The sequence below is a fragment of the Lolium rigidum genome, chromosome 3 (assembly GCF_022539505.1).
Source record: "Lolium rigidum isolate FL_2022 chromosome 3, APGP_CSIRO_Lrig_0.1, whole genome shotgun sequence".
In the NCBI taxonomy this organism is placed as follows: domain Eukaryota; kingdom Viridiplantae; phylum Streptophyta; class Magnoliopsida; order Poales; family Poaceae; genus Lolium; species Lolium rigidum.
Window position 1 is genome coordinate 202,659,029 of NC_061510.1, and position 12,309 is coordinate 202,671,337.

Here is a 12,309-nt window from a genome sequence, read left to right on the forward strand (position 1 = left end):
GCATCCTCAAGCTTAGACTTTTTCACTCTTCTTGATCATAGTATATCATCCTCCCTCATAGACCCTTGAAAACTTCCTCCACCACAAACTTAAAAGCAAACCCATTAGAAAGTTAGTACAATAAAAATTCACATGTTCAGAGAGGACAATCATTCTTAACACTTCGGACATTACCCAAAACTCACTGAAAAGTTAATGGAAACAAGGAAATCCATCAAATACAGCAAAAGAGGTAATGCAAATAAAAGGCAGAATCTGTCAAAACAGTAACAGTCCGTAAAGACGTAATTTTTTTGAAGAATCGAACTGCTTCAAGGAAAATTCAAATTGGAATGAAATTTATGAATATTCTGAGATCACGACGAAATTGCAGAATTTTCTGAGTTACCTACAGACGGGGCTGCTCAATTTAGTGATGAAGAAATCTGTTTCTGCCAGTAATCCAAATCTAGTATCAACCCTACTATCAAAGACTTTATTTGGCACAACAATGCAATAAAACAAAGATAAGGAGAGGTTGCTGGCGTAGGTGAATTATGACACAACAAAACAGTAGCAAAATAAACATACTTCCTATGAAAAGGAATCTTGTACACAAATAAATTCATGAAGAACAAAGTGACAAGCATAAGAAGGCAATACAAGCGCAACTTCAAAATTCTCAACATAAAGAGGGGAAACTTAATATTATTAAGATGCATATAACCATGTTTCCCTCTCTCATAATAACTTTCAGTAGCATCATTGATGAAATCCACAATATATCCATCACTTAAAACATTCTTATCATGGTTCATGTGCATAAAAGTATCATTATTTTTGGCATAAGAAAAACTTTTCTCATTAATAGTAATTGGAGCAGGATCATTATCAAGAATTTGAACATGGTAAACAAGTTGCATACTAAGGGAATGGTTTTTGGCAATCCCATCATAACTATGACAAGTTTCATAAGGATAATTATAACATGTGTCATATCCATCTCTATAACCAGAATATATAATATCATCTTTTTCACTAAAAGTAAAGGTCTCAAATATAGGATCTTCAAGCACAACATCCCCAAGCTTAGAGCTTTCAATATCAACGTTTGAGGGAACATGAATAGTGCTAACATCATTACTTTCATAATCGGTACCAAAGAGATTTCCAATATCAAAGGTAGTGTGCTCTTCCAAATCATGATCACTAATATGGGTAAAGGGCATAGGAAGATCATTGTACTCAGATTCATTATCATAATAATCATTAGGAGCAACATACTTACGGTTACCTATCGTTATCTCATACACGCGGGGATATGCCGTTACCTCTTTCTTTTTATTCCTCTTCTTCTTCTTCTTCTTCTTCTTCTTCTTCGTTCCCTTCTTCTTCTTCTTCTTCTTCTTCTTCTTCTCCTTCTCCTCGTTCCCTTCTTCAGGAGGGAGAGGCTTGAAGGGAGGCTGCTCCACATAACCTGATTTATTTCCGGAAAGAATAGAAGAAACTTGGGAGGATTCCTCCTTTTCATTAATAAGTTCAAAACACACAGCGGTCCTATCATATTTTGGCAAGGTGTCATCTTCTAAGATATTCCGTATGTAAGTATTTGTATGGCAATTATTAATGCAATAAGAAAGACACCCATGCAGGATATCATCAATATCAAGATCACTCATATGTAACAAAGAGATTTTTCTTGATAACTCTTCACACCCCAAAAATAAAGTAAGTTCATCATGTTGATTAGGAAGGATTTCATCATCACAATACAAATTTGCAGCACTCATGGGGTTCAAATTATCATTGGAGGAACATTGAAAATTAAAATGACCCACTCTATGGCAAAGTTCACAAATAAAAGGATAGAGGGCACAAACTTTTTCACCAAGATCATCTAGAGCCCTAAACCACTTTCTAGTTTTTTCATTCCTATGATGGATACAATATTCATCTTCGATTTGATTAATTCCACAAGGTCTATGCATTCCACAAAAATTAACATGCTTATAAGAAATAGTATTTTCAGAAGTTTGGGCATGTTTATTGGAATCATTAACAACAATTTCATTTTCCATGCAAGTGTCTTTGAAAGGTTCATGATACATGTACCAATTTTCCTTAGGAACATTAATATGAGAAGCAAAGGCTCTATAATAATCGACCATAATTTGAGGATCAAGACCATATTTAGCACTAAGCTCTTGAAAATAAGCAGTTTCAATGAAAGCCATTCATACTCATAGTTTATACATGATTCTTTACCTTTGTCGTTCTCCCAATCTTCAGCGTTCTCCTGAATCCGATTAAGAAGGTCCCATTTAAACTCTTCTTTATTGCGCGTGAATGATCCAGAACAAGCAGTATCTAGCAAGGTTTTATCTTGAAAAGAAACTCTTGCATAGAAATTATCAATGATGATATTACCAGGAAGCTCATGAATGGGGCATTTGAGCATTAAAGACTTCAATCTCTCCCATGCTTGGGCAATACTCTCTCCATCATGAGGCCAGAAATTATATATGCGGTTTCGGTCTTTGTGAATTTCACTTGGAGGATAGAATTTAGAATAAAATAGAGGCACAATATCCTTCCAATCAAGAGAATGCCCATCCTTCAGCAGTTTATACCAATGCGCCGCTTTACCAGACAACGACATAGAGAATAATTTCTTCTTCACTTCATCCATATAGATACCTGCACACTTGAATAACCCGCATAATTCATGCAAAGAGAGTAAATGATCTCCAGGATGGACAGTTCCATCCCCTTCATAGCGGTTATCCACAACACGTTCAATAATTTTCATGGGTATCTTGAAAGGAATACTTTTAGTAGGTGGATTTAAAATGTCACAAGCATCATTGGAGTTATCGCATATGGGAGATAAAGTATTATCAGAGCAAATTTTCTCCCCCAAAGATGGGAAGCTAAAAAGATCATGAAAACTAGCTTCCCCAAGCTTAGACTTTTCCATAGCATTAGCAGTAATTGCGTTCATACTAATAACATTGCTACTAGCATGCAAATAAGGTTCCATACGTTTTTTAATTTTCGCATCAAACAATTCTAACTCAGGAAAAAGATTTAAAAGCTCACCTATTTTTTTGTTGTTTTCCATTATGCCTAACTAGTGAAAATAAAAACAAGAAACAAAAAGATATAATTGCAGAATCTAAAGGAGATAGCTTCGAGCACTCACACAGCGGCAACAGTGCTAGGAAATAGCTTAGTAGTCGGAGGATGTGAATACCTTTTACCTTACCTCCCCGGCAACGGTGCCAGAAAATAGCTTGATGTCTACGCACGCTTCTATTCCTGTAGACAGTGTTGGGCCTCCAAGAGCGAGAGGTTTGTAGAACAGCAGCAAGTTTCCGTTAAGTGAATCACCCAAGGTTTAACGAACTCAGGGAGGTAGAGGTCAAAGATATCCCTCTCAAGCAACCCTGCAATTACGATACAAGAAGTCTCTTGTGTCCCCAACACACCTAATACACTTGTCAGATGTGTAGGTGCACTAGTTCGACGAAGAGATATTAAAACGCAGGTGGTATAGATGAATATGAGTGGTAATAACAATCTGAAATAAATATGGCAGCAAGTAAACATGCAGTAGAACAGTAAGTAAGCGATGTTTGCAGTATTGGAAACAAGGCCTAGGGATCCTACTTTCACTAGTGGACACTCTCAACATTGATCACATAATAAATAACTTCTCCTCACTTGTGCTACATATACTCTTGTTTGATAACAAACACCATTCATTGTGTAGGGCTACAAGAGCTCCCTCAAGCCGGAGTTAACAAGCGCCACAACATTCGGTGTTCATATTTAAGTAACCTTTAGAGCATAATAGATCATTGCAATTTAGACCGAGAACTAACATAGCATACACACCGTCACCAATAGCTATGAAAGGGGGAATAGATCACATCAATACTATCATAGTAATAGTTAACTCCATTATCTACAAGAGATTACAATCATAACCTATGCCAAGAACTACATGATGCACACACCGTCACCTTTACATCATGAAGGAGGAATAGACTACTTTAATAACATCACTAGAGTAGCACATAGATTAATAGTGATACAAAGCTCATCATATGGATCTCAATTATGCAAGGCAATTCATGAGATCATTGTATTGGGGTACATGAGAGAGAGATTAACCACATAGCTATCGGTAGAGCCCTTAGCCTCGAGGGAGAACTACTCTCTCCTCATCATGGGAGACAGCGATGGCGATGAAGATGGCGGTGATGTCGATGGAGATGACTCCGGGGGCAATTCCCCGTCCTGGCGGCGTGCCGGAACAGAGACTTTTGTCCCCCGAAACGGAGTTTCGCGATGGCGGCGGCGTCGCTGGAGTCTTTCTGGAGTTTCGTCAATTGGTGTTGAGTTTTTAGGTCACGAGAGACTTTATAGGCGAAGAGGCGGAGTCGGAAGGGCGCCAGGGCTCCCTCCCCATAGGCAGGCGCGGCCAGGGGTCCACCCGCGCGGCCCTATGATATGGGGGCCCTGGGCCTCCTCCCCGGCTCCCCTTCGGTGTTCTAGTCCGTGATGTCTACGCACGCTTCTATTCCTGTAGACAGTGTTGGGCCTCCAAGAGCAGAGGTTTGTAGAACAGCAGCAAGTTTCCCTTAAGTGAATCACCCAAGGTTTATCGAACTCAGGGAGGTAGAGGTCAAAGATATCCCTCTCAAGCAACCCCGCAATCACGATACAAGAAGTCTCTTGTGTCCCCAACACACCTAATACACTTGTCAGATGTATAGGTGCACTAGTTCGGCGAAGAGATAGTGAAATACAAGTAGTATGGATGTATACGAGTGGTAATAGCAATCTGAATAAAATATGGCAGCGAGTAAACATGCAACAGAACAGTAAGTAAGCGGTGTTTGCAGTATTGGAAACAAGGCCTAGGGATCCTACTTTCACTAGTGGACACTCTCAACATTGATCACATAATAAATAACTCCTCCTCACTTGTACTACATATACTCTGGTTTGATAACAAACACCATTCATTGTGTAGGGCTACAAGAGCTCCCTCAAGCCGGAGTTAACAAGCGCCACAACATTCGGTGTTCATATTTAAGTAACCTTTAGAGCATAATAGATCATTGCAATTTAGACCGAGAACTAACATAGCATACACACTGTCAACAATAGCTATGAAAGGGGGAATAGATCACATCAATACTATCATAGTAATAGTTAACTCCATAATCTACAAGAGATTACAATCATAACCTACGTCAAGTACTACATGATGCACACACTGTCCACAAACATCATGAAGGAGGAATAGACTACTTTAATAACATCACTAGAGTAGCACATAGATTAATAGTGATACAAAGCTCATCATATGGATCTCAATTATGCAAGGAAATTCATGAGATCATTGTATTGGGGTACATGAGAGAGAGATTAACCACATAGCTACCGGTAGAGCCCTCAGCCTCGATGGAGAACTACTCCCTCCTCATCATGGGAGACAACAACGGTGGTGAAGATGGCGGTGGTGTCGATGGAGATGCCTTCCGGGGGCACTTCCCCGTCCCGGCAGGGTGCCGGAACAGAGACTTCTGTCCCCCGAATTGGAGTTTCGCGATGGCGGCGGCTCTGGAAGGTTTTCTGGTGTTTCGTCAATCCGTTTAGGGTTTTCGCGACGGAGTCCTTAAGTAGGCGGAAGGGCAGCCTCGGAGGGGCCCTGGTGGGGCCACACAATAGGGGGGCGCGCCGCCCTGGCGTGTGGGGTCCCCTGGCTCCCCTCTGGTCTCTCTCCGATGTTCTGGAAGCTTCGTGGAAATATAAGATCGTGGGCCTTGATTTCGTCCAATTCCGAGAATATTTCCTTACTAGGATTTCTGAAACCAAAAACAGCAGAAAACAGGAACCGGCACTTCGGCATCTCGTCAATAGGTTAGTTCCGGAAAATGCATCAAACGATATAAAGTGTGAACAAAACATGTAGGTATTGTCATAAAACTAGCATGGAACATAAGAAATTATAGATACGTTTGAGACGCATCAAGCATCCCCAAGCTTAGTTTCTACTCGCCCTCGAGTAGGTAAACGATAACAATGATAATTTCTTAAGTGACATGCTACCAACATGATCTTGATCAATACTATTGTAAAACATATGAGATGAATGAAGTGATTCAAAGCAATGGTAAAGATGATGATTAAACAACTGAATCATATAGCAAAGACTTTTCATGAATAGTACTTTGAAGACAAGCATCAATAAGTCTTGCATAAGAGTTAACTCATAAAGCAATAGATTCAAAGTAAAAGGCATTGAAGCAACACAAAGGATGATTAAGTTTCAGCAATTGCTTTCAACTTGTAACATGTATATCTCATGGATAATTGTCAACATAAAGTAATATAACAAGTGCAATAGGTAAACATGTAAGAATCAATGCACACAGTTGACACAAGTGTTTGCTTCTAAGATAGAAGGAAGTAGGTAAACTGACTCAACATAAAGTAAAAGAAAGGCCCTTCGCAGAGGGAAACAGGGATTAAATCATGTGCTAGAGCTTTTTAAGTTTTGAAATCATATAGAGAGCATAAAAGTAAAGTTTTAAGAGGTGTTTGTTGTTGTCAACGAATGGTAATGGGTACTCTAACTACCTTATCAACCAGACTTTCAAGAGCGGCTGCCATGAAGGACGTTATCTCTACCAGCAAGGTAGATCATCCCTCTTCTCTTTTGTTTACACATGTACTTTAGTTTCATTATTTATGGATGACACTCCTCCCAACCTTTTGCTTACACAAGCCATGGCTAACCGAATCCTCGGGTGCCTTCCAACATTCACATACCATGGAGGAGTGCCTATTTGCAAAATTAAGTTGCTTACTGATAGATCAGGGCAAAACACGTGAAGAGAATTATTAATGCAAGTTAATTAATTGGGGCTGGGAACCCCATTTCCAGCTCTTTTTGCAAAATTATTGGATAAGCGGATATGCCACTAGTCCATTGGTGAAAGTCTGTCCGAAGTAAATGACAAGATCGAAAGATAAAACACCACATACTTCCTCATGAGATATAAAACATTGACACAAATAAGAGATAATAGCTTTTGAATTGTTTAAAGGTAGCACATGAAGTATTTGCTTGGAATGGCAGAAAATACCACATAATAGGTAGGTATGGTGGACACAAATGGCATAGTTTTTGGCTCAAGGATTTGGATGCACGAGAAGTAATCCCTCTCAATACAAGGCTAGGCTAGCAAGGTTGTTTGAAGCAAACACAAGTATGAACCGGTACAACAAAACTTACATAAGAACATATTGCAAGCATTATAAGACTCTACACTGTCTTCCTTGTTGTTCAAACACTTTAACCAGAAAATATCTAGACTTAGAGAGACCAATCATGCAAACCAAATTTCAACAAGCTCTATGGTAGTTCTTCATTAATAGGTGCAAAGTACATGATGCAAGAGCTTAAACATGATCTATGAGAGCACAAAACAATTGCCAAGTATAAAGTTATTCAAGACAATATGAAGCATTTTCTGTTTCCAACCAAATAGCAATTAACCAAACGGTTTTCAACTCCGCCATGAACATTAAAGATAGAACTAAGAACACCAGTGTTCATATGAAAAAGCGGAGCGTGTCTCTCTCCCACATAAGCTTGAATTTATTCAAACATAAACAAAAATAAAAGCAAACAGACGCTCCAAGTAAAGTACATAAGATGTGACTGAATATAAATATAGTTTCACTAGAGGTGACCTGATAAGTTGTCGATGAAGAAGGGGATGCCTTGGGCATCCCCAAGCTTAGATGCTTGAGTCTTCTTGAAATATGCAGGGATGAACCACAGGGGCATCCCCAAGCTTAGACTTTTCACTCTTCTTGATCATGATATATCATCCTCCTCTCTTGACCCTTGAAAACTTCCTCCACACCAAACTCGAAACAAACTCATTAGAGGGTTAGTGCATAATCAAAAATTCACATGTTCAGAGGTAACACAATCATTCTTAACACTTCTGGACATTGCCCAAAGCTACTGGAAGTTAATGGAACAAAGAAATCCATCCAACACAGCAAAAGAGGCAATGTGAAATAAAAGGCAGAATCTGTCAAAACAGAACAGTCCGTAAAGACGAGTTTTTCTGGGGCACTTAACTTGCTCAGATGAAAAAGCTCAAATTGAATGAAAGTTGCGTACATATCTGAGGATCACGCACGTAAATTGGCAGATTTTTCTGAGTTACCTACAGAGAATTCTACTCAAATTCGTGGCAGCAAGAAATCTGTTTCTGCGCAGTAATCCAAATCTAGTATCAACATTACTATCAAAGACTTTACTTGGCACAACAATGCAATAAAATAAAGATAAAGAGAGGTTGCTACAGTAGTAAAAACTTCCAAGACACAACAAAACAGTAGCAAAATAAAGACATGGGTTATCTCCCAAGAAGTTCTTTCTTTATAGCCATTAAGATGGGCTCAGTGATTTTAATGATGCTCGCGCAAGAAATAAGAGTTGAAGCAAAAGAGAGCATCAAGAAGCAAATTAGAAACACTTTTAAGTCTAACCCACTTCCTATGAAAAGGAATCTTGTAAATAAACAAGACATGTAAGCATAATGCAACAAGCATAAAAAGGCAACACAAGCGCAACTTCAAGATTCTCAACATAAAGAGGGGAAACTTAATATTATTAAGATGCATATAACCATGTTTCCCTCTCTCATAATAACTTTCAGTAGCATCATGAACAAACTCAACAATATAACTATCACATGAAACATTCTTATCATGAGCTACATGCACAAAATTATTACTCTCCACATAAGCATAATCAATTTTATTAGTAATAGTGGGAGTAAAACTACCATAACCATCATTGTAATCATCATAAATTGCAGGCATGGTGTAATCATAATAACCTTTATCCTCCATAGTAGGTGGCACCAAAATACCACTATCATTGTAATCATCATAAATAGGAGGCAAAGTATCATCAAAGAAAATTTTCTCCTCAAAACTTGGGGAAAAAAAATCATTCTCATCAAAACCAGCTTCCCCAAGCTTAGAATTTTCCATAGCATTAGCAACAATGGTGTTCAAAGCATTCATACTAATAACATTCCCATTAGCATGCATATAAAGTTCCATGGGTTTTTTAATTCTCTCTTCAAACACATCATGTCCTAATTCAAGATAAAGTTCATAAAGATCTCTCATATTTGTTGTTGTTTTCCATTAAGCCTAACTAGTGAAAAAAGAAACAAAAAGATATAGATGCAGAATCTAAAGGAAATATCTTCGAGCACTCACACACTGGCAACAGTGCTAGGAAATAGCTTAGTAGTCGGAGGATGTGAATATCTTTTACCTTACCTCCCCGGCAACGGCGCCAGAAAATAGCTTGATGTCTACGCACGCTTCTATTCCCGTAGACAGTGTTGGGCCTCCAAGAGCGAGAGGTTTGTAGAACAGCAGCAAGTTTCCCTTAAGTGAATCACCCAAGGTTTATCGAACTCGGGGAGGTAGATGTCAAAGATATCCCTCTCAAGCAACCCCGCAATCACGATACAAGAAGTCTCTTGTGTCCCCAACACACCTAATACACTTGTCAGATGTATAGGTGCACTAGTTCGGCGAAGAGATAGTGAAATACAAGTAGTATGGATGTATATGAGTGGTAATAGCAATCTGAATAAAATATGGCAGCGAGTAAACATCCAACAGAACAGTAAGTAAGCGGTGTTTGCAGTATTGGAAACAAGGCCTAGGGATCCTACTTTCACTAGTGGACACTCTCAACATTGATCACATAATAAATAACTCCTCCTCACTTGTACTACATATACTCTTGTTTGATAACAAACACCACTCATTGTGTAGGGCCACAAGAGCTCCCTCAAGCCGGAGTTAACAAGCGCCACAACGTTCGGTGTTCATATTTAAGTAACCTTTAGAGCATAATAGATCATTGCAATTTAGACCGAGAACTAACATAGCATACAAAATATCAACAATAGCTATGAAAGGGGGAATAGATCACATCAATACTATCATAGTAAATAGTTAACTCCATAATCTACAAGAGATTACAATCATAACCTACGCCAAGTACTACATGATGCACACACTGTCCACATTACATCATGAAGGAGGAATAGACTACTTTAATAACATCACTAGAGTAGCACATAGATTAATAGTGATACAAAGCTCATCATATGGATCTCAATTATGCAAGGAAATTCATGAGATCATTGTATTGGGGTACATGAGAGAGAGATTAACCACATAGCTACCGGTAGAGCCCTCAGCCTCGATGGAGAACTACTCCCTCCTCATCATGGGAGACAGCAGCGGTGGTGAAGATGGCGGTGGTGTCGATGGAGATGCCTTCCGGGGGCACTTACCCGTCCCGGCAGGGTGCCGGAATAGATACTTTTGTCCCCCGAATTGGAGTTTCGCGATGGCGGCGGCTCTGGAAGGTTTTCTGGTGTTTCGTCAATCCGTTTAGGGTTTTCGCGATGGAGTCCTTAAGTAGGCGGAAGGGCAGCCTCGGAGGGGCCCTGGTGGGGCCACACAATAGGGGGGCGCGCCCCACCCCTTGGTCGCGCAGCCCTGGCGTGTGGGGCCCCCTGGCTCCCCTCTGGTCTCTCTCCGGTGTTCTGGAAGCTTCGTGGAAATATAAGATCGTGGGCCTTTATTTCGTCCAATTCCGAGAATATTTCCTTACTAGGATTTCTGAAACCAAAAACAGCAGAAAACATGAACTGGCACTTCGGCACCTCATCAATAGGTTAGTTCCGGAAAATGCATCAAAACGATATAAAGTGTGAACAAAACATGTAGGTATTGTCATAAAACTAGCATGGAACATAAGAAATTATAGATACGTTTGAGACGTATCAGTCCGTCTCGGTGAATTAAGATATTTGGCTTTCGTTTCGTCAAATTCCGAGAATATTGCCCGAACAGCCTTTCTGGAACCAAAAACAGCAGAAAACAGGAATTGGCACTTTGGCATCTTGTTAATAGGTTAGTTCCGGAAAATGCATCAAAACGATATAAAGTATGAATAAAACATGTAAGTATTGTCATAAAACTAGCATGGAACATAAGAAATTATAGATACGTTGGAGACGTATCAATGGCCGCCCTGGCCCACATCTGACGCCGCCCTTTCGCGTATATCATCCCCACGAAAACCTAAGATCGGGGGCAGCTCGCAGAAATATTCCACCGCCGCTACGAGGCGGAAAACACCAGAGAGATAAAAGCTCTCCGGCAGATAGGAATCTGCCGGGGGAAATCGTCGCCACCGCCATCGAGCTGGACTTCATCATGATCATCATCCTCATTATCTCCACCATCAGCACCATCATCACTGTCGTCTCCACCTCGTACCGCTGTAACTATTTGGGTTGTACCTCGCATATTTCGAAGGGGAAACTCTCCCGGTATTGATTACTTGTTGTATTTGATGCTATTGAGTGAAACCATCGACTAAGGTTTATGTCCAGATTGTTATTCATCATTATATACCCACTGATAATGTTCCTTATGTTGTCTCGTGAGTAGTTCGTTTAGTTCTTGAGGACATGGGAGAAGTCTTGTGCTAGTAGTGGAGCTATGTGAGTAATATGTATTGATATGATATTTAAGTTGTGGTGTTATTCTTCTAGTGGTATCATGTGAACGTCAACTACATGATACTTCGCCTTTATGGACCTAGGGGAATGCATCGTGTATTTGGCTACTAATTGCGGGGTTGCCGGAGCGACAGAAACCTGAACCCCCGTTAGGATCTCAGAGTTTAAGGTTGTGGTTAGATTTTATCTTAATTACCTTCTTGTAGTTGCGAATGCTTGCAAGGGGTTTAATCACAAGTATGTATTATCCTAGTAAGGGTAGTGCATTAGCATAGGTTCACCCACACAACACTTACCATACCAATAGAGATTATTCACAGATGCGACGTGAAAGCACTTGACATAAAACCTCCCGTGTGTCCTCAGGAACGTTTGGTCGATATAAGTAGAACAACCGGCTTGTCCTTTGTGCTAAAAAAAGATTGGGCCACTTGCTGCAATTATTATTGCCGCCTTTTATTTACTCGCATTTTATTTATTTGCAATATCAAATACCCCTGAAAACCCGTTTGATAGTGTTACAGAGAATCCTTCATTGAAACTGCTCATCAACACCTTCTGCTCCTCGTTGGGTTTGACACTCTTATTTATCGAAAGTACTACGATACACCCCCTATACTTGTGGGCCGTCAAGACTATTTTCTGGCGCCGTTGCCAGGGAGTG